At 41.5% G+C, this 26,880-nt stretch overlaps 1 long non-coding RNA gene across 2 annotated transcripts in view; it reads right to left on the bottom strand.

Annotated features, from left to right (window-relative positions):
* Nucleotides 1-432: 432 nt before the first annotated feature.
* LOC137158170 (uncharacterized) overlaps nt 433-26,880 on the bottom strand; it is a 117,465-nt gene continuing 91,017 nt past the window's right edge. For both annotated transcript variants that reach the window (XR_010921310.1, XR_010921309.1), the window contains 2 exons: nt 828-927; nt 433-720 (listed from right to left, as the gene is read on the bottom strand). This is a non-coding gene — a long non-coding RNA (uncharacterized lncRNA). The remainder of the gene's footprint in view (nt 721-827; nt 928-26,880) is intronic.

The following is a 26,880-nucleotide window of genomic DNA, read 5'->3' on the forward strand; positions in this document are numbered from 1 at the left end:
TGTCAACTTAATTTCTCCAGCCCCTGCAAGCGGCGGTAGCTATGTTGATGGGATAAGTTCTGCTGCTGACATAGCGCTGTCCACACCGGTGCTTAGATCAATGTAAACTTGCTTTGCTCAGGTGGTGGCTTATTCACACCCCCGAGCAACATAACTTATTCCGACTGAAGCTTCAGCATGTACATAGCCTAAGAGTTCTAGCAACTGACCCTATGGAGGAGCACTCATGGATGTTCAGCCCCTCTCCCTCCATTCATGGATGGACAGCCCCCCTCCCTCCACAAAAAATGAAGCAAAATGAAACAACTCCCCCCACCAAACCTCAAATCAAACATCCAAATCAAACCCCACCAAACACCTCAAACACCAAACACCAAACACCTCAAATCAAACCCCACCAAACATCAAATGCAAAGTCAAACTCGTGTTCCCAATAATGTATTTGTCTCAGTCCCATCTGCATCACACCATTTCATGCCAGCTGCTTTAATTGAAGTGAGACTCAAGACACGGGAAGGGAAGCTCATAGCGTAATTAAGAAATAGTTTTTCTCCTCAGTGCTCTTCTATCTCCTCCTTTGTTCATTTTTCTGCTTCCCTCCTTCCCTGCGCCATTCAGCTTTTCTCATTCTGAGTCTTCAGTCATCTTGGCACCAACATTACTGTTCTCACACCTTCAGACAGGCATGAAAGCCAAAAAGCTGGTGACTGTTAAATCTTCCTAGACGAGGTACAAAGAATCAAAAGGAGAAAAATATGAGTGAGTGGGGGGATTTGTGCTGTTCTGGAGTGCAGTGCAGTGCAACTGTTTGAAGTATATCCTCTTACCAGCAATAGTACATTCTGCCTTGTGTCCAGAAATGCCATCTTCCAGATTTCAGGGGGCTGTATAATCTCACCAAAACACAAGCTTGTCATCTTGAAAATCCTGCAGAATTATAGAGACTGTTCCCTCACTGAAAGTCAGTCAAATTTATAATGCAAAATAATACTCTGCAACACAGTCTGACTTATGCAAGTAAGTATGATTCCCCAATCTAAATTGGGCCAAATAATCTCCACCTGTTTATACATAAGCTATATTTGACCCGTTGATATTTGTACCTTCCTTTGTTCTATCTCCTTTTTGTTGGTTTTTGAATCCCATGCACAAGCGACCTTTACCCATGTCACAGCTGATGACAGAGGAAAGGTTGGCAAAAATAGCCATTTTGACAAGCTGCTATACTGGCAAGATTAATGTTCAGGTTTGTTCTGACATCAATTTTCATTTTAAGAGGAACCCTGCCTTAGTCTGAGTTGAAATTTGGGAAGGATTAGCACCAGCTGTGGGCAACTTTTAATAGACATTACAGCATATGGGAGCCAATGATTTTTCCCCCACTTTTGACATTTCAAGCCAGAACATATCAGGCTAAATCTGAACAAATTCCTGGGTGACATTGTTTAGCTGCATTACCAAAACCCTTCTGGGATTTTCTGCATGTCATTAGACAAGTTCATCATGTAGCTGGCTCATCTTTTTCAGAAAAGGCACAACATTGTTTTTAAGGATTTGCAAAGTATTCAACAGATTCATTCCTCACATAATTCATCCGTAATATGGTGCAAAATCTTGCATTGTGTGGCAACAGGAGGAACACAAGATACATGTTACACCTACAATCTATGCAGGTAGTATTTCTGATCATTATCATATTCAAACAGACTGTGGTTTACATATAGGGTGTCTTTAAGTATCCTATCTAAAGAGTCAGGTGTACAGGATCTCTATTTTAGGACACTCTGAGTTATTAGGCATCAAGATCAGGTCTCAATGGTGACAATAAAATGGTTAAAACTCAGCAGTGAAACATGTAAAAGATTTGGGATTTTTTAAAAAAAGCTTATTTATTATTGTTTAACATACGCAGACCTGGTGTGTCATCATACAATAACATTAGCATTTATCCAAGACCAGTGCAAGTGACCAGGGCATTAAATCCAAACTTTCTTTGTCTACCATTTGGGTAGCCTGCAAGAGTATTTAAAAAAATATTCAGCAGCTATTATGACCAAAAAAAATCCCATTATAATTTTTTTGTAATCTAGGTGCACCCACTATGCCTGAAACGGAATCTAAATGAAGTCATGTTGAAAATCCAGTCATTAGGTGCTTGACATTCAGCTGACTGTTGATAACAGGGACATCATTGTTAATTACAGAGATGAGAGTAGCACAGAAATGACAGCTGGTTTCAAAAGTCCACCAGTTAATTTCTGAATTAACAGTCCCTTTCTTCTGTGCAAAATCTGAATACAGGTTTTTTTCCTGCTGGAGTAAGTAGGTTGATGGAATTATATACCATTAGTGCTGACTATGAAAGTAAGAGTCATATTTCAAACATAAGAGAGCAAATTCTCAGCTGGTATAAATCAGTGTCACTCCACTGAAGTCAATGGAACTATGCTGATTTACACCAAGTGAGAATTTGGCCCTTTTCCTCTAAAATATCATTCCATCCTGCTTTTACTGAAAGGCAATGACAATATCCCATTGACTGTCTGGGAGCAGGAATGGACCCATAATTATTTACGCCTTGACTACATGGGAAAGTTGCACGAGTTTAACTTAAATCCATTTTTAAATGGATATACGTAAACTGGTGCAAAACACTTGTCTTTCAGTTTAAGAGTAGCTTTCTTCAGTTCAACTTAAACCTGTTCCCAATTGACTTGAGCTAAGACAAAAAAAAAAGAAAAAAAGAAACCATTCTTATACTAAAATATTAGTGTCCACATCAAGGCATCCATTGGCTTAATTTTGTCAATTAGGGTATATCTGTGCAACTTTCCCACATAAGCAAAGCCTTAGCAGACAATACAAAGAAGTGAAAGATGCTTTATATCTTTTAGGAATTTAGTCTAGGGAACATCTGTATGTTGGTTATACAAATATATTCAAACTTTAATCATCACCAGGTGCAAACATTATTTAAGTTAAACAACAATAATTATTGTAAAGTTAATTATTAATATTCTTTCCATCAGGTGAAAATTGTGTCCTTAATGAAATCAGAGAAAGTTGTGTCCTTCACGTTCCAGTACTGGCTCCTCATAAAGTATCATAAAAATGTATGGCCAACTCCCGCCCTTTTGATCTGCAGAAGCTGTCTGCAGAACTGGCCAGGAATTTCTGATGAAATGATTTTGCGTCAGAAAATGCTGTTTCATCACTGCTGAAATCTTTTGCAGAACGTATCTGTTTTGATTAAACTTTCATCAGCTACAGTGCTCAGGTCCAGGATGCAGTTTTGGTAAAAATACAGAAAAGTACAGACAGCTGGGTGCTTAGGGCACTCACCAGGGATCTAGGAGACACAGTCAAGTCCCTCCTCCAAATTAGGCAGAGGAGGGATTTGAACCTGTGTATTCTACACCTTACATGGGTGCCTTGACCACCCTGCTAATCTGGGATGGCAGGCTGCTGCTCTGTCACCAGAAATTATATCCTGGACCTGAGCAATCTTCCTGATGAAAGTTTAATTTTTCTTGTGAAACTGAAGTTTGAAAGGTCTGGGTTCTATTATGATGCAGAACAAAAACAAATTTCAAAGCTTTGACATTGTTCATGAAAAGAAAATCTTGTTTTCTGACCAGCCCTTGCTGTCTACACAGATCTTCCTCCACCCATGTGAATGAAGGGGTCAGCTATCCCTACAGTCCCAGACTTTGTGGAGAAGTTCTATAGTCCAGGTCATTGCTTTATTATGGGGGAAGAGAGACTCTGAGTTCATACAAGCTGGGGAGAGAACTGGAGGCCTAGATCATGAATGGGAGTATCAATTCTTTTGAAGAATGAGAGAAGGGGGAAATATCCCCACATAATCTCAGATAACACCAACCACTGCTAGCTTCAGGAAATACCCACACACACTGAATACATTTCCTCTCTTCCTTTGCAGCTGCTCAAATCCTGTTCTTGAAACCAATATCACAGCTATATTGCTTGCATTTTTTCCTCCAAATAGAATAATTCTATTAAAGAAACACCTGCGAGCAAAGAACATTCACCTCTAGAAACATTATTGGACACTTACCTTGTTCAAACCCTGCGACGCCCAGCCACAGCTATGAAACTAACTAGTGTCTATAAAGATCAGGAGCAGGGCCCCCACATGGGGGGGGGCACTTTACCAGGGCCCGCCCTGGGGGGCCAAGCCTAGGCTGCAACCCCCATTATGTGTGTGGGAGGGGGCCCGTGTTACAAGTTTGTACTGGGCCCTGATCAGGAGGATTCACCCTTGATCTTCTGTGGGCATTTGCTGCTGGAGCCTGGCATTGTGTGGCACGAACGAAGGACAGTATAGCTGTGGGCAAGACAGCAGAAACCTTTTGTGATTTTCATGAAAATATTTTAGACTAGACCATTATCATCACTTTGATCAAACTGTTCAACTCACCAAAGCCAGCAGTAGTCTGGTTGTCCTTCCCAATTCTCTTAGTGCGTGTGGAATTCAACAGTTTATTAAAGTTAAAAGCAAGAATGCATTTTAACAGTGTTAGGGCCCAATCCTGCAAAGTGCCAGAACTTCCTGCAAGTTAAACTCCTTCAGCTCTTACTTTGCTTTACAGGAGGTCCTCAACCCCTTGAGGAGTTGTATACCCAAATTATTTCTCTGAATAGAAGTTTTCTGTATAGGGTTTCCTTCCGGTTTGGGAGAGTGGTGGTTACCAAGAGACAGGGACTTGGTTTTGTGCCAGTTCACTTTTAGACCTCAAAGGCTTTAGGACTCCTTTAATATCTTAGATGTACGGGAGTTCTTCTTGCAGTCCAGTCTATTTTTTAATATTAGAAGTTACCCTGGGCAGGGATTTTGGTTTATGCTTAGTATATTTTACCTGTTCCAAAGCATTCTGCACAATGATGGCAGTATAATTTAACCATATTTAAGGCTGTAAAAACAGCTTTCATCATAGCCCCTTTCTCACATGCCCATGACTTTCTGCAGCATTCACTTTTTGACCGTAAGATGATTTGTTAATGCTTGAAGGATTTTGATCCATGGGAGAGTTCAAAAATACACTTTTTCCATAGTAAAAACAAAATTCTAAGTGCAAAGAGAATTAGCAAGTCTTCATGGGGCTGCAAACAGCTGCTGGAACTGAAGAGCTATCTAGCCTAGGGCTCCCAAAGTTGCTAACACTGGAACAGCATTCTCAAGGGTGAGAATCCTCCTTTTAAAATTCACTAGTGTAGCCAAATTTCAGGATGGGCAGAGACAATGAGAAATGTCATCATAAAGAAGGTGAGGCTACATTAATATCATCTGCAGTTTTAGCAAATACTCACTCATTTTTTCAATTCCTTATAACATTTCTATTTCCAGTCCTTTCCACCTGCACCTGGCACCTTACTATATCTCAGGTGTGATATGTTAGCCCTTTTATCTGTTGCCCTGTTAAAATGTTCAGGTTAGAATATTTTTCTCTCTTTTATAATTCAGAAAAGGCTGAAGGATTGTGCTCACACTTCTAAAGCAGCAGCCTTAGCTGTCAAGGTGTTAAGCACCTTCTGCAAGGTGCTGATCACTCTCACTTCCCTTTACTTGGATGGGAGATGCGGGATCTCCAAAAAGAGAATGTTTTAGAAGTAGGTGCTGTAAGACTGTCTGGAGTGACTCACACCTGTGAGTGCCAGCTTCAGGGTAGACTGTCAAAAACAGGGCAGACACCCTGAACTGATGGTGTATTCTATCATTAGATTTCATCAAGCCAGTACAAATGTGAATTCCTGGATCACTATAACAGTCTTACCATGGAGTCACAGGCAGTCCTCTTAGACTCTCCAGTCTCTCTCGCCAGTGCCACCCAGACAAACTAGATTTAGTGATAAAGGGTCACTCACTTACATCAAAAATCACACCACATTCACTGGTCTCAAGAGACCAGTCACATACCCCAGATCCATTGGTACTCTAGATCCTACACCAAAGACAACACTTGTAGCCAATCCTGTAATAGACTATCTAAAGATTTATTAACTAGGAGAAAGGAATAAAAGAGTTATTGACCGGTTAAAGCAAGCTAACATATACACACTAATGAGTTACCAACTAAATCCTAAGAGTGACAGACTTGTAGTGATTCATCAGTTCAAAGTGCCTCTCAGGGCAGCCCCAGGAGGCAGCCCCTGGGGACCTCCGGATTCTGTTTAGAGTCTCTGGCCCTTCAGTGTTCAAACAGCCAAAAAGATGCAGACAGTTTCTTCTTGTCAGAGATTTTTATTCCCTTCCCACAGAGTTTAAGATGATGGGAATAGTTCATGTGCACATCTCCTCTTCATGAGTGGAGGGAGGGGGGAAGCAATCAACAAAGTCTTTTGTCCTCTGATATTCCACAATGGTTTGTTTGGTGTCTATGGGCTTTCTTTTGTGGGGCAGGAGAGAACACCTCCGGTGGCAAACTAGTATTTCCTACGCAGTAATGTTTCTCTCCTGACCATGGGGTTTTGCGGTTTCAGAGCCAACACTTTTTCAGTTACAGAGCAAACTCTTAAAAATTACCTTATAACATGGGATAGAGAGATATTATATGTGAGATTAATACATGCAGCAACATACCAGCCTTTCATAGATTCTCAACACTAAATACATTCTTAAAAGACTAATACCTATTTTGAGCAAAACTAACATACAGGTGACCTGATCTGGTCTCCAGCTATGAGGTTGCCAGTTTTTAGCTAATGCCTGCAGTCTGGGCAAGAGCTGGCATCCGGCCTGCTAGTGTCACAGGTGGATGTGCAGCTAAGAAGGTCACAATGAAACAGATTTGCAGTCTTACCTATTGCATTTATATTCTCTCTTATGGAAAGCCTTAGAGCCAGACCCTCAGCCCTGGTTAAGTCCCCTAAGTTTCAAGTTGTGCAAAGGGGGCATAAAGCTGTCTTAAAGAGACATCTGTCTGTGGATTCCTATGATTTAGGGAAATTCTCCAGTGGTTTAAAGCCAACTTTATGCTGCTTCTTCCCACCCCTCCACCAGTAGGTATTCCAGGTCAGACTGGGAGTACATAGCATCAAAAAGGGGCAAGGCCTGTGCATGCTGGAGTCTGGAAACCATAGACTGGCTGAACACTATCTACCAAGCCATTCCAGCCACTTTAAGGTCAATTTGGCTCCTGGCCAGCATCAGGGTGAGAGAAAATGAGGAAAGTGTTATATTTCCTACTTTCCAGTAACTAGGAGGGGTGTATGTAAGTAAGTTGAAGAAGCTTTTGGTAGACCTAGTCTACATACAGTTTTTGTACCAGTTTAACTATTATGATGAGGGGGGAGGATTTTTACTGAAATAGTTAAATCAGTGCTACCCCTAGTGAGAATACAGTTATACTGATAGAAAGGTGCCTCGTAGCAGCATAGCTTAGTCCTCAAAATTTATTGGACTAAGCCTTCGGAGTATAGGCAGTGTTATAGTGGTATAACTTCCATCCAGACTAGAGGATGGGTCAATTTAACTAGACTAGTTGAAAAACAACATATAGTTAGAGCAGCACAAAAATTGTATTTAGACAAGCCATTGGAGTGAATGCAGTTGCAAAGTCTGCAGTGGCTGAACTGTAATAAAAAAATATTCAATTTATTCCACTGCCATCTGCCTTTATTTTGCCAATCCATTTGATTGGATGTCACAGTTATACATTTCTCCAGTTCCCGCAATAATTTTTCTTCTTAATCCTGTCCCACACTTGGCTGGCTTTTGGAGGCATTTCATTAGTGAATTTTCTTCCTGGGATATATATATATACACACATACATACATATACACACACACATAGACACATACACCTTGCATCTTTATTGCCTCTTCACTGTATCCCCCACACACAGCTTTTACAGGAAAGAGCAGTTTCTCACAGAATTCCTGGCTAATTAGTCCACTGAGGCACTGCTGGATTTGACAGGGTGGCAAAATAACAGGGTTTTTATAGACAAATATTGTGCGTGTGGGAGAACATTCATTGATGATTTGAAGGAGCATTTTAATATCTCCCTCTTCCAATATGAACCTGATATTACAGTCCACTTGTGGTATTTGACAGGTTTGCTTCCTGCTGCATGCTATATAAATTGTCAATAGAAAGTGAGTTTAATATGATTACAAGTTGTGGCACTGAGAAAAAGAATGCCCTTATGAATGAGGAATTGCTGATGCCTGAAGGGCAATTTGTTAAGGATGAAGTTCAAGGAGACAGGTTAATTCAGGCAACACAGTGGATAATTTCTTCACCTAATTGTATCATAGGGGCATCGATGCCTATTGCAATTACATTAGAAAATCTGATTTTCCATGGACCGGTATAATCAGTCGTTTTACTTTGCATATAAAGGGCTGAAAATTGAACAGAAATTATGCTAACTTTAAAGTAAGTTTGGTCCAAGGGCAGACCTGAACTCTAATCTCCAGCACCAGTAATACTGATGCACATATGCATTTTTAAAATTGTGTCCATATATGCATGAATGATTATCACATGTGTCATTTTATTATTAATGTGACCTTTACCTGGCTTGAAAAAATTAATCACAGAACGAAGGACATAGACATCTAATAAATTGGGCAAACCTATAAAAGAGAATGAATAGCTCAGCTCATGATAAACCACAATAGTACTGATTACATTTCCAAACAATAATCCATACCTAAATTCTTTTTCTCCTGTACCATAATACCTTAATTACATCACAAAGTAATTAGCATTTAAAAGGACAACAAAACATTTAGGTCTTTTGTTTGAAAAGGCGTTTGCAAGTGTGCAACTTCCTTCTGGTTTAATTATTCTAATATAATTTTCTTGAGAAATATTCCTATTAAGAAAGATATGCACTGTGCAACAGAAGCACTGATGTGACATTCATTTTGGGGGCCCCACACACCCCATCATTAATGGCAGACTAACTGTTTTCTACACATCAACAAAACACATTGGACAAATTATAATCCCACCAACACAGCATCTGAGGGACAAACATGAACGTTCAGCAATTAAAACATCAACCACATGGCAAACAATAATGTTTTATCCTGTTAATGTTTACTGCCTAAAGTCATGCTATTTCTCTGCTTGAAATACGTAACACTATCAAGTACAAAGTACGATCACATGATATGTGGAGATTCGTATATTGTAGCTTATTTACAGCATATAGAAAGGACTAGGCACATTAGAGGTATACAATAAGATTCTACATCAATATCAGGGCCTAAGACCTTCAGAAATAATCAGTCATACTGCTCAATCCAAAACAAAACAGTACTGGAGGCACATTTTAAACAAGCACAACACAGGCCTACTGTAAGGGAAGAACATGAAGACAACCAGACTGGAGCACGTTTCTCTCTTTACCCTAATAGGTTTTCTTACAGAAACAATGTTGTCAGGTTCAGCAGACAAAGGTGTAGCTGAGTCTATTGTGTTATGTTTTCTTAGGGCCTTTTACATTATTGTAATCCTTAGCATGGGCGGCCAATATAATAGGCGGGGTGAGGTTTAGCCGTCCCAAACACCCACGCTCCATCCTGGGCCCCTCCCCCTCCTGCTGCATCCCACTCCCAGGCAGGTGCTGCAGCAGCAGCTCTTTCCACCCTTGCTCAGCAGGTGGAGACGTGGGCTGGGGCCCAGGGGGGCCTGGCCGGGACTTGGCGTGGCTGGGCAGCCGTGCGGTGCTGGGGCCATCCAGGACTCAAAGTGGCTGGGGCCGCCTGGCTGGGACTCGGAGTGGCTGGGGCCATGCCCGGCCAGAGCCCAGGTTGCATGGAGCTGGGGCCGGCAGCTCGGGCTCCTCCCCATCAGCTGCGCTAGGGGGCTCGGCTTGGAGGCGGCTCCAGCCGGCAACAAGGACGGGGGCGTGGTCTCAGGCATAAGGGGCGGGGCCATGGGCTAGCCTCCCCTAACAGGGGGTTCACTGGCCGCCCACTCAGTGCAGCATCCAATTTAATCAAATCTCCACCAGAAGAATGCTCATCTGATGTCATCGCTAATTTGTGCATAGGGTAATCAATGGATGCAGCTGCAGTTCTCTTCTGTAGGTAACAACAATTTGTCCTTGCTCTTCTAAAATTTATTTCTGGAGTTTAGATAGGACATAGCACCACATTCAATGCGTTTTCTAGCAGCACGACCACTTCAGAATTTAAACCAGCCCTCGTCAGCTCATTTGCAACGGCGATCTGATTTCCAGTCCTTAAGTATTAGCTATGATACTGTTTCCAATACACTCTGTTCTGTGGCAAAAAAAAAATTCACCTAGAGATGTTGAATCCACCTACCATCATCTCCAGGTGCATCAGTAAACTGAAAAATAAATAGACGCCTACATTTATTTCTCTGTTGGAGGTCACCACATTTCTGTGATGGGAGACATGAAAGAGTGAGCTGGGGCAGTCTTACTTCAAAAGGATGCTGAGCAGTGGCAGAAACATAAAATAAAAGGAAAAACAAATAAGTGCCAGTGTAGCTTTTAGAATGGAACTATTCCATTAATTCATATATGGGCAATTGTGGAAGTTGAAATGAATCATAAACCCCCTAGAGGCATTCATGAGTTAATGTTTACTGTTCTGTTACACAGAAAGTTCTCCTTATATATTTGTACAGGGCAAAACAAGCTGTCAGCACTTGATGAATTATTAATAATTATTTATCATGGAACCACTAAGTGGCTCCCCATCAAGGGTACAGAAACTCCTGATGACCAGATAGATATGAAATAAAAAACGCAAACAAAGCTGTACACACAATTGACACACTGTCAAAAGACCACGTGTTCCTGGAATATCTATTGAAGATGATAAAGATGCAAAACTGCAAATGAACACACTGATAAATAATTCGCCAATAAACTTGTAGGGATGGGAGGTCTTGGGGAGGGTGTAGCAACTCCAGGATTACTAGAGTCATTATTTAAAGAGGGCAGAAGAGAACTTCAGAAACTTTATTTAAGCTCAGATACACTTCAGAATGTCACAGTGCTGAACCTATCATTAATTGAAAGGCCAGATTCTGCCATTCTTATTGTCACGGAGTAATACCTTACTTGGTGAGTGTTTCATTGAAATCAATGGGTCTACTTGTGAATGAAGCCCCAGTTCATGAAAACAAGGGTGGCAGAATTTGGAGCTAATAAATCACAAGGCTTGGAGGCACAGTTATAAAGCTATGCACTGCCATGGGAGAGACCTACGTGCAACTTCCATCTCCCACCTCACATTCCCTGGATCAGCAGGGACTGGGAGTGCTGTGGGGGCAGTGCCTTCAGTCCTTGTGCTGTTTAACAGGAAACCCTCTGGCCAACTGAGTGGCTTCAATGGGCATGTCTACACTGCAATTAAACACCTGCCGCTGGCTCGTGTCAGCTCATGTCGGCTGCAGGCCTGTAAAGCTGCAGTGTAGACACTCGGGCTGGAGCCCAAGCCCTGGGACCCTCCTCTCTCACAGGGTCCCAGAGCTCAGGCTCCAGCCTGAGCCCAAATGCCTGCACTGCAGTTTTACAGACCCACAGCCCACGCCCTGTGAGCCCAGGTCATCTGACATGGCACTACAGGGCAGACAGAACCAATGGGTTCTGAAGATAACCACATCCAGTCCACAAGAAAAATTGTGGACTTCAAATTGGTAATATAAGGCGCTATCTTCAGTACCCCTGATATGTGGCACAGGGAAAAATGTTACATATCATAAGCAAGACACCTGTTATTATTTTTCAGACATGGGGGCTTATGACTCAAGGCCTAATTCCAGAACAACCCTGCTTGTACATCCCTACCAGAATTAGAACAGGGTTTAGCTTAAAGTTTTTACACTACTTTATAGGCAACTCAGCTCTTGAACCCAGGGGGTCAGTCTGCTTGGCTTGCTAATGCAGTATTTTGGCTGTGGATTTCATATGCAGTTCAGAAAGAAAGAGCTGTGATTTATAACTGGATGTGCCAGTATGTTGTTATCCAAAGACTAAGCTATGCATGGAATTCAGATACAAGGAGAGAGAAACACTTTTTCCTCTCTGTTGTAGAATTTTTTCATTACCTTATTCATTAACCTTTCCTTGGGCATTAAAGTATTCATTACCCTTTCTTGTGCGGTATGTTCAAGCCACATTACTCTTGATCATACAAATTCACAGCAGGGTAGCATCTAGTGAAGATAATCTTCAAAATGGCAAGCTGAAAGTGAACCACGCTGGAGCTTAATGTTGTCATGATAGTTTCTGATAATGCTGCTGCAGCTCCAGGGGAGGTTTCAAACCCTCATGGGTCTGGAGCTATGTCAGCATTCAAAGTCTCATACCAAACTATCACTAGCAAAAGCAATATTTGAGCATATTAATTCCTAAATAGAGTTGGTCGGGAATTTTTTGACAAAACCAACATCTTTCACAGAAATGTGGCAGTTTTATCAGAAAGGTTATTCAGGTCCAAGGGTGGAATTTCCGATCAAAATGAGAACACCCGGCCCTAGAATGAGCAATACCCCAGTGGTTTGGGCACTCACCTAGCTATGGAAGGCCCAGGTTCAAGGGCTTGCATGGCTTTACAAAGACTATTAATTCAGTCTGAACTCTGGATAAAAGGCCAGCAAATACTATAATGAGGCTTGGGACAACATGCAAGAATCATATAGGGCCTGAGTTTCAGAAGTGTGCACTCCTGAACATCGGGTGCATAGCAGGAGAATAGCACCACTCTACAAGGGGCTAGGGAGGCCATATTTTGAAAACTGTATCCAGCTCCTGTCCCTTTATTATAAAAAGGACCTTAAAATGAAAGAATACAGGTGAAGGCGGCAAGTGGATTATTGCAGGGACTATCTTAGTGATTCATACAGAGGTAGAATAATTTTTAAAGGGTCTTGAATGACACCAGGTACTTGGTACAATGTGTATTAATTTTTTTCAGCTTAGAACAATGCAAGGCTCTACTTCAGCAGACTTATGGGAAAGAAACCATTTCCTTTCACATTATTCACCGTGGGTGAAAACTTACTATGGTTTGACAGATACTTGCAGCATTTCAGAAATCTATGGAGGTGTTCCTACAAGGGCTTCAGCAGCAAATAATTAGGTATTTGCTATGTGGATAATAGAATGGATCCTTCCAGAAATACGCAAGCATGAAGGGAGAGTTATACAGCAGTTTCACAGTCAGCGAATCAAACATATCCCATCAAAATGTGACCTATTCAAATGGCAAGTAATGTAGTAAGGAAAGATCATCTCTGCAGCTAGGTACATGCAAGTCCAGCAAAGCTGTCAAAACCCTTAAAGGCAAACAGCCCATTACAGAGGGTAAATGTTGTAAACTATCAGCACCAGCTACCAAGGTAATTTCAGATAATTTTTCCAGAACTGTGAAACTGACATGTTGTTGTTTGACTTTTCTTATTGAATCTTCGGGTAGATAGATAATCTATTCAGATAAATATGCTTAGCACTAGGAACATTCTCTTCCTTCTCAAAACAGCCAAAATAAAAACAGGTCAACGGCCAGCCCATGTAGCTCACAGATAAGCCTATTTAGTTACAGCAGCATCCCAAGGCTACAGTATCAAAGTCTCTTTAAAATAAAAAACTTTGTTATTGTGCATGATTTAACAGTACAGGGTTTAAAAAAAATCAGCCGGATGAATGCACTACCACAGCTCTGGTGCTGCCTGGTCTATCAAGAACACAAATGTATTCCAACACTGATTATCAGGGCATTCAGCACTCAATTCCCAACGAAGGCACAGAATTACATGCCTAAACATATTAATTAAGTAAGGCATGTTAAATCACAATGTTAAAGAGTCAAGCCAAGTTAAGGTGATCAAGTCAAGTGATCATGCAAAGACTTTTGCAAGTGTTTAACTTTACACACCATAAGTATAGTCCCACTGACTCCAGTAGGACCACTCATGTATGGTTTTGTGTTATTGGAGTTTAAGACAGGAAATGTAAGCATTATGGTTGCACATCAGAGTTTTACTTTGTCCCCTTATGCTGTGCTCTATGATATATCTTTAATTACAGGATTATAATCTGTTTATCAATTAACACTATAAAATGTAAAGTGTTTTTTTATTTTGCTTTCCAAACCCTAATGCATATTAATATTTCAGGCTCTTCAGTAACACAGGCCTGGTCTACACTGGCAACTTAGGTCGACAAACTCACGTCAACCTACTTACACCCGCGTCTACACTGGCACCACTGTTAATTCAAATTAAGGTGCCTGGAAAATCGACTTAGTAAGACCACCTCTGCAAGGGGCGTAGCACCTAAATCGAATTTGGTCAATCGATTTAGTGTCAGTGTAGACACAATGTCACTTAAATCTAATTTATTGACCTCCAAAATGTATCACAATGCCCCGTTTTGACCGCTCTGGACAGTCGCGCTGTGCTGCTCTGTGGTCATGCTACCAGGAGATGTCCCCTCCCCTCAAGCCCCGGGAAGATGTGAATTTTCATTTCCTGTGCTGCCAGCGTGGAGAGAGCTTTGTCACTGTTCTCCGCATGGCTACTGTGAAGCCCAAACGCGCTCCAGCATGGAGTCGACCAGAGGTCTTAGATCTCATCGGGCTGTGGGGCAAGGAGTCCGTTCTGGTCTTAGAGGAGATTGTCCCAGCTGCAGTACGTGCTCGCCTCCACCCTGCAGCAGCGGCGGCCATGCTGACAGCTGGCCAGCAAGCTACCACCCTACCCCTCGAGACGGTGAATGGACACTCTTCCTCTTCCCCCCATGACTTGAATGTTCAGAAATAAAGTTTTGCATCATTTCAACAGGTTTATTAATTAAACCATATCTTGTTCAGGAGGGATTTGGTGGGCACAGATATCGTGGGGAGGGGAGGAAGGGGGTTCACCAAAGGCAAACAACATACAGGAACAGAAATCAGTCCTGCATCTCATTGCAGAACCTGGTTTTCAAAGCTTCCCTAATGCAAAGCGCTCCGCAGCGAGCTCTCAGCATAGTGCTGGCATCTGGCTGCTCATAATTGGCAGTCAGTCTTTCTGCCTCCACAGCCCAACCCTGGGGGAACCTCTCACCCTTCGCTTCACACACATTATGAAGAACACAGCATGCAGATAACACAGAAGGGAGGTTCTTCTCAGTCATGTCCAGCCTAGTGAGGACACTCCTCCATCTACCCTTTAAACGCCCAAAGGCACATTCTACAACCATTCTGCAACTGCTTAACCTCTTATTAAAACACTCCTTGTCACTGTCAAGGTGACCAGTGTACGGCTTCATTAGCCAAGGGAGCAAGGGGTAAGCAGGATCCCCCAGGACCACTATTGGCATTTCCACACCCCTGATGTGAATTTTTTGATCAGGGAAGAAAGTGCCCACCTGCATCTTAGAGAACAGTCCTGAATTACAAAATACACAAGCGTCATGCACCTTCCCAGACCACCCCACACAGATGTCAGTGAAACAACCCCTGTGATCCACAAGCCCCTGCAGGACCATGGAAAAGTACCCCTTGCGGTTTATGTACTCGGTTGCTAGGTGGGCAGGTGCTAAGATAGGGATGTGCGTCCCATCAATGGCTCCCCTACAGTTTGGGAACCCCATCGGAGCAAACCCCTCCACTATATCCTGCACATTTCCCAAAGTCACTAGCCTTCGTAGCAGAAGTCTATTTATGGCACTGCACACGTGATTCACGGCAGTGCCCACTGTAGGGTTACCGACTCCGAATTGATTTCCAACCGAGCGGTAACAGTCGTGGGTTGCCAGCTTCCACAGAGCGATGGCGACTCTCTTCACCATCATAGCTTGTCTCAAGCAAGTATTCACGTGCTAGGGACAGGGCCAACTCCAAGCACAGTTCAAGGAAAGTTGCCTTTCGCATCCAAAAGTTTTGCAGCCACTGATCATCATCCCACAGCTGCATAATGATGTGGTCCCACCAGTCTATGCTTGTTTCCCTGCACCAGAACCGGTGTGCCACGGACTGCAGATGACTCGTTACAGCCTGCAGCAATCAGGAATTGTTCTGCTCAATGGCTTGTAGCAGGGCAGCCTCAGTGGCATTGCTGTTGTATGTGCTTCGGCTTCTTGCTCTACTTCAAAAATACTCGATGATAAGCCGCGATGTATTTGTCACACTCACAATAATAGTGCAGAGTTGAGCTGGCTCCATGTGTCTGCAGCAATGGCGATTGCAGGGGGTAAAAAAATGGTGTGAAACTACTTTTCCTGTTTGTTTGGTGCGGGGGAAGAAGGGTGGGGGAAACAGCATTGCATCATGGGACGAGGACACTCATCCCAACAGCCACTGTGGCTAGTTGCACTGTGGGATAGCTACCCACAGTGCACTGCTTTGCAATTCGAATTAAGGCTGGTCAGTGTAAACGCTGGAGATCTGCGTAAACAGCGTAGTGTATACACACTGCTTCGATTTCTAAAAATCGGCCGCTGAAAGTCGACTTAAAGTAAGTCGACTTCCCTTGGCTGTGTAGACATAGCCACAGATAATCCTTCAATAACACAGATAATCCACAGCATTTTTCAGAAAACAATTTGCCTGATTCTTCTGTTTCTTATTCCAGTTTTAGACTGGTGTTGCTCCATTGACTTCTTTTAGTTGACTCCATTGACTTAATCCTGATATGCTCTGGGATGAGAAGAAAAATCAGGTCCTAAATACACAGCTGGTTTACAGTGAACGCAAGATTAGAAAAACAGCATTCAATATGCTTAAAACTAAAGAGACTTAAAGAGAACATAAACATCGAAATGATAAACTTATAAGAAGCAAATATCTCTTTAGACCTTGAAATGACAGTTCCAGTTTAAATTGCATCTGAAGAGATCAAACACCTGGCACTTTCAGCTCTTAATGTCTTTGTCCTTAGTATATCATTGCATCTCATTGGTCTGACTGTCTGAAGAATTAGGTCCAGTTTTAAAACAAAGCAACTCCATTAAATTCAATGGCGTTATTCCCAATATACATAGCTTAAGGGAGAGGAGAATCAGATCTGCTGTGTTCAAGAGTTTGGGGGCAGATGCTTTGTCTCAGAATACTTTCAAAACAAACAAACTATGGCCTCAATATATGAAAAAGCAATTGAATTAACTCGTTGTATACAATGTTATTGGGTATAACAATATGCCAACTAAGATCTGTAATGAAAGGTTGTGATGTTCTGAACTTGATGGTTATTATGAGATATGTATATAGAGTAGGGCAGGAGAAATCTTTTTTTTTTTTGGTCAAGGTCCAAATTTCTTAGGCTACGGCTACACTGACGACAGCAAAGTCACCGCCATCGATTGATTTCTCTGGATCGACTGAGCGGTCAGTGAAGACCCGCTCAGTCGATCCAGAAATCGACGTACTAAGACCACCTTCACAAGTGGTGTAGCGCTGCGTTGACGGGAACGCAGTTCCCATCGGCGCAGTGCAGTGAAGACGGCGTGCAGAAGAGGAGCAGAGAAGTTGACGGGAGTTACACAAGTTTTTTGCGTAGCTTGCGTAACTTCTGTCGTCTGCCGCTGAATCTCCCAGGTAAGTGTAGACAAGGTCCTACTCAAGACTACAGGGAAAATAATACAAAAACAACAACAGTAATGATAATAAGTCAATAAAAAGATTTCATCGTATGTTCATCTAATAGTCTGCATATGGCCCGTGGTTCGTCTATTAGCTACCTCTAGACTTGGGTTATCAATATATGTATTTATGTATACAGAACAGTATACGCATGACCGGAACTACAATTTCAAGTACACCTCACAGCAGGGAGGGGCTCATCCCAGGTAACCATTTATATGAAACTAACTTCAAGTACCCATCCAATGTCCAGCCAGGAAAAGGCAATGGTGGACCATTAGAATTAATGGGAAAACACCGAAACAACTTGAAACTGAAAAGAAAACCCCAGTCTTGGAAAACTAACAGAGAAGAGAATTTCCCCTCCCATGAAACACCATGTTCTGAGAGAAAGGAAAAAAAACTGCAAATCCTTAGAAGAAGGGGTTTGAAGTGAAGAAAATCCAGAAACTGAGGGTCAGCATCTACGCAGGCTGCTGTCCATGAAACGCTGTAGTCCCTCTATCTTCTTCTTGCCTTAGGTGGCATGTGACCAGGATTCATCACTGAATTTGGTCCGCTAGTTGGATCATTAGCTTCCCCGGCTTGGGCCACGTACTGACAGGGAGTGCAACGTGAATGCTGATCCATGCCCCCCAGTCCATTTCTGACAATGTGTTACATATCCTGCTCCATACCAATCAACAGAGAATGAGAGTCTCTTAAGGCAGTGGTTCTCAACCTTTCCAGACTACTGTACCCCTTTCAGGAGTCTGATTTGTCTTGTGTACCCCAAGTTTCACTTCACTTAAAAACGACTCACTTACAAAATCAGACACAAAAATACAAAAGTGCCACAGCACGCTATGACTGAGAAATTGCTTATTTTCTCATTTTTGCCATATAATTATAAAATACATTGATTGGAATATAAATGCTGTACTTACATTTCAGTGTGATACTTAAGCCTGATTTTACTTGTGAACCATGGCTGAAGCCTGAGTCCCCGGCAGCAGTGCTGAAGCATGTAACTTAGCTTTGTGGGGGCCCTGGGCGGTTGCCCCGCTTGCCATCCCCTAATGCTGGCTCTGCACTTGTGACCCCCTAAATCCTTCCTGTGACCCCCACTGGGGGCTGCAACTCCCAGGTTGAGAAACACTGATCTAGATGAGTTGATGTACCCCCTGAAAGACCTCTGAGTACCCCCAGGGTACATGTACCCCTGGTTGAGAACCACTGTGTTAAAGCCCCTAGCTATATAGAGTTTAGTCAAGCGATACAGACTCAGGCTTTTAACTAGAGGCTACCACTTCAATCTCTGATATCAATCAAGAGATTCAGATTCAATGCTTTTGAAAATGATTTTCTGTAAAGCCACAGGATTAAATAATTCTCAGACCTAAATAATCCCTTTAACTTGTACACTGCACATACTCATGTGGCTCTTGAGTAATTCCAGGTTCTTTCTTCTCCTGGCACTGCTGTATTGTTCATGTTCTTTTGTGCCTGTTCTACTTTGGCACACTTCCCTGAGTGAAGTCTGCCTCCAGGAGTACTGCAATCATCTATTTGTCCATGTAACTCATTCGTTCTGTTAGGATTACTAAAACACATGGCAAACATTGCTGAAAAATTTCTGCTAATATGGATTTGAAATGTTAAATGAATTTGCTGCTGCTACAGTCACTTCTCTTTTGTGTTTACTTTCCATGAATATTCATGTGATTGAATTTCACTAGCATGCATGACCATTGAAAGTGAATTTTAAATTTGCTTCTTTTAAGCATTCAGACTAGAAACATGATTCAAAAAATGCTTAAACATTTATATGGATGAGAACAAATACAGTTATATTAGGATTCAAAAAAGATACAAGTCCTCATGCTTCAGGACATAAACCAGCCACAGCGAGATCCTAATCTGTGACTGGTACCGTAGGCACTATAAATAATAACTGAACAAGATCAGGAAGAAACTTCTCCAGTACACAGATTGTTCCATAATTGTCCATTACAGCATTTTTTGTGCAGTCTCCTGAAAGATGTGGTAATGTCAAAGACAAAGAAGAGACCAATCTCATATGGCAATCTGTATGTTCCTATTATAAGAGTTGCACTCTCCAATCTGGGAGCGGAAACAATGCCTTGTGATTTAGGTGGTCAATCACAACTAGCTCAAAAAGTCAATTGGTGGAAAAACTCCATAAATAGAAAAAGACAAAATAAATAAATAATTATAATTTGATCAGTTATAACTACTAAGATGCCTAAACAGAGTCCTGCAAATTCATTCATTCTTGTCATGCTTTTCAGGCAGTTGTTTAGAACGACATGACATTTTACCAATGATTTGTAAGGCAGTAGTTTGGCATTCTTTTTACTTGTACATTTAGTAATGTTTAACTTCATTTCTTCCACCAACAGTTATAATTTAAGTCATCAGTTTGGCGATTTTGAATTCTACATGAACCAAGAATGAAAAAAGCTAATCCAAGTGCTCTGGAAGTAGATGCCAGATTTTTCACGATGTTCTCAGCCATGGCACATCATCATCTTACAAAGCATGGAGGTACTAAAATAGGTCATGAGTTCACCATTGCAAGGTTAAAAAGTCTTTATAAGTCTCACTTTTTTCATCACTAGAGAAAAAACTTTCTACTAAATCTGGCCCAAAATATTCAAATTCCAAAAATTCTCAATGAAAAAAAGTTTAAAAATATTTTTGCAAAAAATTCACTCTCTCATACAGTAAACTCTGCAATTATTATCTTTATCATGAGAAACTGCACGGAAATGATAGAATACATTTTATGTCCTCTCTTTCCAGGTTTACTCAGACAGCAATCAGAGACAAATGTGTTTGCAACACAAAAGCAGAGCATAAACAAGAGTACTCTGAGTGACAGATTGTATCTCATCATGAGATATTTTCCAGGGAGATCACACACTGATACTCATGACTTGTCAGCAAAGTCACTTGATATTAAAGTTCAAAGACTTTAATGAAGAAACTACAGAGGATTTGATTGTTGTGCTCTTTAAAGCTGTTGCATTATATTAAAAATGTGATGGACTCTAAGCGACAAACATTACATTTTAGAGCTGTTTAAGATGCATATCTGTTCTCCCACATCCTTGCCCGACTCACATCCTTCACCCACTCAATGCAAATACTGCCAAGTGTCTGCAACCATTTACAAATGCACAATGTAATACTGGAATAATTATGATGGGGAATTGCTTTATCTCTAGTCTGCACCTACTGTAACCATTTTTATGATGCACACTCAAAAACAGTAGGCTCCAACAGAACAGAATGGAACAAAGATCCCAAATGAGGTTTTATGTGACTTGGAGGTTATATATTGAATATAAGGCAGGCAAGCAAATTATGAGTAAAAATCAGACATACTGTGGAGTTTTTTAAAACGGTATTGGTAGCGGACCTGGAAACTGAAATCTTCCATTTATCCATATCATAAGTACAGCATAGACAGTGGATATGCAAGCTTCCCCATGCAACCCAGCCTATGAGCCTCAAACCCCAGTCTGGAAGGGTGACATTTAAGGTGAGGATATTCAGTCTACACATATCTCCACTCCTAGACCTTTAAGCTGAACATACCAATACAGATGTCAATTCATGCCTAATGATGTTGGCTTTATGAAGTGGCATCTCTCCATGAGGAAAAAGAGGGAATGATAACATATATGCCATAAAAGAGCCACCAGAAGGTGACAGATTTCAATTACTACCAGCTCTGGTTAGATTCAGAGAAGTTTCCTTGTAAGGAAAGGCCACACACCCATTGCCATTCACAAAAGTCATCCATTCTTTCAGTCAGAGGCTTTTGTAGCCCACTCTGTGCCTTTATATAATGTGAACTATGCTGTCACAGGTGGGGCTGACCCAATATACCCCCTTCTGGTTAAACTTGACAAGGCAGGTGCGCCCTGGCTCTATTTACAAGATGTAGCAGCTGTGAAGCAGAGTGACCCAGGCCGTAAGCTTGGCATGTCTTTAAACAAACTCCAAATTGGGCTGTCTGAAACCAAGGCAGCTGATTGGCAGCAGCGCTTTCAGCCAAGGCCATGCTCTGACTCTGGAGTTTTGGGCTGGTGCTGAGGTGCTCCTCTCCTGGCCCAGCCTCACCCAGCAATCTCTCTGAAAGGAAGCAGGCTAGCCTTAACTGGCCTGCTGGCACCTGATTGGTCAGCAACTTCTCCTGGTCTGCTAGGCCTCTTGAGGACTAAGCCTTATTGGTAGGCCCAGCCTAGGGTACCAATTCCTCTCAGCAGGGGACAGAGAAGGCCTGATAGGTCCACATATGCATAGCAAATTCCACTTGTTATACATTTACATCACAGGCCACAGTGGCAATTGCCATCCAATTAATTAGCCAGAAAGCAAGGAGCCTCTAATCTATGTATGATAAAGGCTGACAAAGGTATAGTGGCAAAAAGATGGAAGGTTTAAAGCCAGTGATTTAATGTGAGAACGACAGAGGGAAAGCATTAGATTTCTTTATACAACTTTCACATACGTTAACATCTGCACAAGAGGAGCATGGAATATCTTCATGTTAATATTTGAAAACCCAGTAAGATGTTCTTTCCCCACAGCAACAAATGGGGAGATACATACCACACCAGCTTGTTAAGCTGTGTCGCATTTATCACAGTAGAAACAAATGTGTTAGCTTTCTACAGCCTAAGGATACAATGGCCAAGTTATAGGACAAAATCATTTCCATGAGATTAGATGGATTTTCTACTTTTTTTTAAAAAGTGTTTGTGGTGGAGAGGGGGAGCACATGGAAATGATATGAATACCTCTCCTCTCAGAGTTGGATTACTTTACAAGATTTGCATAGCCATATGCCACCAAGATAAGAAATGACATGGCTGCAGATTAAATCCTTAATGATTGATATTACAGTTCCTGTGTTCTAAGGAGAGAATGAAGTTAGGAAAACAGCTTTTTTATTGCTACAAGAATACTGAAATATTGTAGAATTCACACATTCCCTCCCACAGCTCCAGTTCTTGCGAGATAATAGGTTGATAAAATGGTTGAGCAGTCAGTTTCACTAGATTTTATTGTCCATGTTAAAGGACATTTCAGTAAAATGCAGGTCAGTCTAGAGAATGCCTGAGATAAATACAACATTGTGTATTATGGGGTTTAAAATATAGTACTAGACTTCCCTCCAATAATCAAGTGAGATCCAGTCAACTACAGTAGTATTGACCTAATTTTCATTGTAATTTTTTACTGAACCTAGGAGTTATTTCTAGCATTTAAAATAGTTCAGAAGGAATTGGAATATATTGTACTGTGTTTATTATATACCTGATAGATCTCCCAAACTATTGTCCATAATCAGGATTATTATGGTCAAGTGGTACTTTTACTAGAAAGCTAAACTTACATTAGAAACTGTCCTAATGTGGATATTCAGAAAAAACTGGCTTGTTGGAAGGTGAAAGGACCATGGTTGTCCATCATGACTACTGTATCTTATAGCAATTCTGTAACTGGGTATTTATAAACAAGCCTAGTATTTAGGTCAAGAATCCTATCCAATACAGGATTTCACATCTGTCTGGGACAAATGAAAAATATCAGTAACCATACAGTAGTTAACTAAAAATGGCATGAAAGTGTGGTTCTTCTCTGAAAAGGGATTGGAAAAATGGCATCCTAGGTTCCTCAATGGCTTTCCAGATCAATTGTGCTGTTTCATGTAAAAAGATGGTGGTTTATTTCTTAACTACAAAATCTGCAAACTCAGCCTTGTATCTAAGAATCAAGCTCAGTTCTTGTCATCTCATGCATCATCATTATTCATAAAAATTCTGATGACCATATTATTCCGCTCAGTAACAACTATGCACCTTTTTGCCTCCAACTGGTTTGTGAAGGGATCACTGCTTGGAACTTAGAAAGCAATTCTTCTGGTTGTCCAAAGGTAGGAATAGAAGCCTGCTCTCATAGGTGTGTTGGCTCCAGGAATAAAATTCCTGTATAAGCTGATCATGACTGAATATACAAAAGGAACAAATATGCTGAGTAACAAGGTGCCATTTTTAATTGTAATAATCACTATCCAGAGCAGGATAATATTTTAAAGACACTTTTGAATGTAAATTTAGATCCATAACTATTCTTCATGAAGAAACCCTGAACTAGTGACTACAATTGTGAAGTTCCTATAAATGTTATGGGGTTGATTTAATGCCTTCAGACAACACGAATTTAACAGTTATGGCTTAGAGCTAACAGATCACTGTGAAAAATCAAGAGGAGAACAGAGGTTCACTATCTTATTTATCACTAACCTTATCGTCTATGAAATACGAGGTCACTTACATTTTTGTGTGACCCACTCTGAATGCTGAGAAATCAAAATGTTCATCTCATAATTTAAGTAATTTATTCAGGAGAAAAATCCTTTTTACACTCTGATTTTACCTCATTTGCATAAGAATAATAGAAATTATGTCAGGAATCCAAAAATATACACTTACAGCGGAGTAATACAGGAATGTTCAAACTTCATTTCAAATGCCAAAGCACTTGTAAGTGTCACTGCATATTTATTGAGGCACTCAAATAATAAGAAGGATGAAGAGAAGAATAACAAGCTCCAGGGATAGGAGAAGCTGTTAGATACAAAACAGAGGAGATATGCAGTGAAGGAAGAAAAGCTTATGCAGTGCCAGAGACTGTTCAACTAATGCACATTCTTAAAAGATCAGCATTATTTCCAATAACTTTTAACTTTGCAAAACTTTAACCATTTGAGCTGAAGTTTTCTGTGTTGTCTGTCTGTCTCAGGCTGAATTTTACTGGAAATCTTCAGCCAAAACAGGTCAGCCATTTCTGAGAATGAGGCTAGAGGAAGAAGTGTTCTTTTGCCAATGTTAAAAAATTCAGGTGACCGTTTCTTTGAAAAGCTCTGTTCCCTCCATAATTTGGAACAGGACCTAAGATTTGGGAGAAAGCTGGCCTTTGCATCAAGGATGTACTTTTTGCTTTCTCCTTGAAAATCCATTCAAATCTGGCCATGTTCTAAACCATTGTGGGGGAGGAAAGTTTTTAAACTGCAGTTTGTACATGCTCAAGAGAGACTTCTTAGATTTTAGCATCTAAATTCGCTGAAGATTCCACCTGCATTGGGCATGTTCAAGCCTGAGGTTGAGGGGGACTTTCCCTACAATTTCAGTTCTGGGTTGCTGTGGGCTATGCCACATCTGGATTTAGTATCAGAACTGGGAGCAGGAAGACTGCCTCTCATGTGCTCTCAATAACGTTCTTGCTGGGCCCAGCCAGTGTGGAGGAAGCTGCCTGATTCAAATTCAGAGGGGATGAGAGCTTGACGCACAGAGCAGGGAGTTGGGAGGGGAGAAAAAACTGGACAAGAAGGGAGCGGAGACTGGGACTAGATGCTGATGGGGGGGAGATGGAAACTGGGACTGGAAAGTGGGTGATGGGTGACTGGAGGCAACTGCGGGGGGGCTGGGGGAAATGAAGAAAGAGGGAGAAAGGGACAAACACCAGATGATGACGTGTAAGGAACTTGTAATGGCTGGGCTAGGAAATTGGGATGTGGAGACTGGAGGGATGATATTAGAATTTGCTGGGCACTGGTCAAGGAGACCGGGATTGGGATGAAGAGCCTGGGTTGCGGAGACAGACTAGCTAGGTGAAGAAAATGGGTCTGAGATGAAGAATCAGGGGACATGAAGAGATACAACTAGAACAGGGATAAGTTGGAGGTGACAGGTCACATTTAAGGGCAGAGTGAGGCAAGGGCAGAAGAATCTGTACCCCCTAGAGACGCTCCCCTGCAGAGCCTGGAATGGAACCCAAGATCCCTGAGTCTCACGCCATTTCTCTGCCATCAGCAAATATCTGGGAACCTCACTAGCACAGTGTCCTATCCCCTTTTTGTCCACACACAAGGAAGAAAACCAGTTACTTCATTAGCTCAACTGGCAGAGGTCTGTGCAATGGATATACAGGTTCCAACCCAGCTGATAACCTATGTGGATGTCAATATGATGCCACATAATGGAATATCTGATTTTTAAGTTTACTTTTTCAAAACTTAGGAAATTACACACAAAAAAACTACATTAAAAGATTATTAAGGTTTCAAATTCAAGCACAGAAAAATTAGGTAAAGCCAGAATTAAGGTTGTCTATGTAATCTTATTGTGCCCTCCTTGTGTTTATGCATTATGGCAGTCTTTAATGACATGATCACTTATTTTTTCCACAGGATCCCTGCCTCATTCAATGCAGAGGATGGACTTCCTCTGGGGAGGAATCAAGGTTCTGTACTGAAGGAGACTGTTGCCTGTAGGACCCAGGCTTCATTTGCTATAGATGTTGGAAGGTGTGTACTCTGTGAGTCAGGGCATTGCAGGAAGAGATAAAATTGATTAAATTAAATGATGTAGTGAAGAACGGTGCCCTGGAGAACTGTATTCTATCCCTGCCTCTGCCACAGAGTTCCTACATGATGTTATGCAAGTCAGTTAGTCCAAACTTAGCAACAAATGGTCACTAGTCATGTAGTCCTCATTTTCTGGGTACCTGACTTGATACCGTGGGATCTGATCTGCAGAAGTGCTGAGCAGTCACAGCTGCAACTGAAATCAATAGGACTTGTGCTTTGAACTTCTTCTTGCCCCTTGGCCCTAGCAGTTAGCCTCAAGAACCCAAATATTGGCAGAGAGATTAAACTGAGGATAGTCATGTATATTCTTCAGTGCAATCCTGTTTATTTACAAAATCCTGTTTTCCTGAAAATAGTAGAAAATAACAGGAGGCACTTTCCTTGTTCAGAAACCCAAATCTGCCTTTTCAGCAACTACTGTGAGGAAAAAAAAAATCTGTCTCTTGGCTTCTTCCCAGGGCCACATGCATCACAGTTTCTCCAACTAGAAAGACAAGGTGGGGGAGGTAATATCTTTTATTGGACCAGCTTCTGTTGGTGAACGAGACAAGCTCTGTGTAAGCTCAAAAACTAGTCTCCTGAGCCAACTGAAGTTGATCCAATAAAAGATATTACTTCACCCACCTTGTCTCTCTAATATACATAAATACATTCTCTCCTATACACACACCCCTGCAATCAACAAATGCCTCAGCTACTGCATTTGCATTCAGTCTTGATGGAAACCCCTCAGGCCACTTGTCTTCATGGAAACCCCTCAGGCTACATTAGCTTCACCTCAGGCTTTGGCATGCTGACATGTGCCTTGGGAGGTATTGTCTATTAATTCAGCTATCACTAAACAGAGTAGAATTTA

This window comes from Emydura macquarii, unplaced genomic scaffold, assembly GCF_026122565.2.
Source record: "Emydura macquarii macquarii isolate MOO-44397 ecotype Brisbane River unplaced genomic scaffold, CSIRO-AGI_Emac_v2 contig_1644, whole genome shotgun sequence".
Taxonomy (NCBI): Eukaryota; Metazoa; Chordata; order Testudines; family Chelidae; genus Emydura; species Emydura macquarii.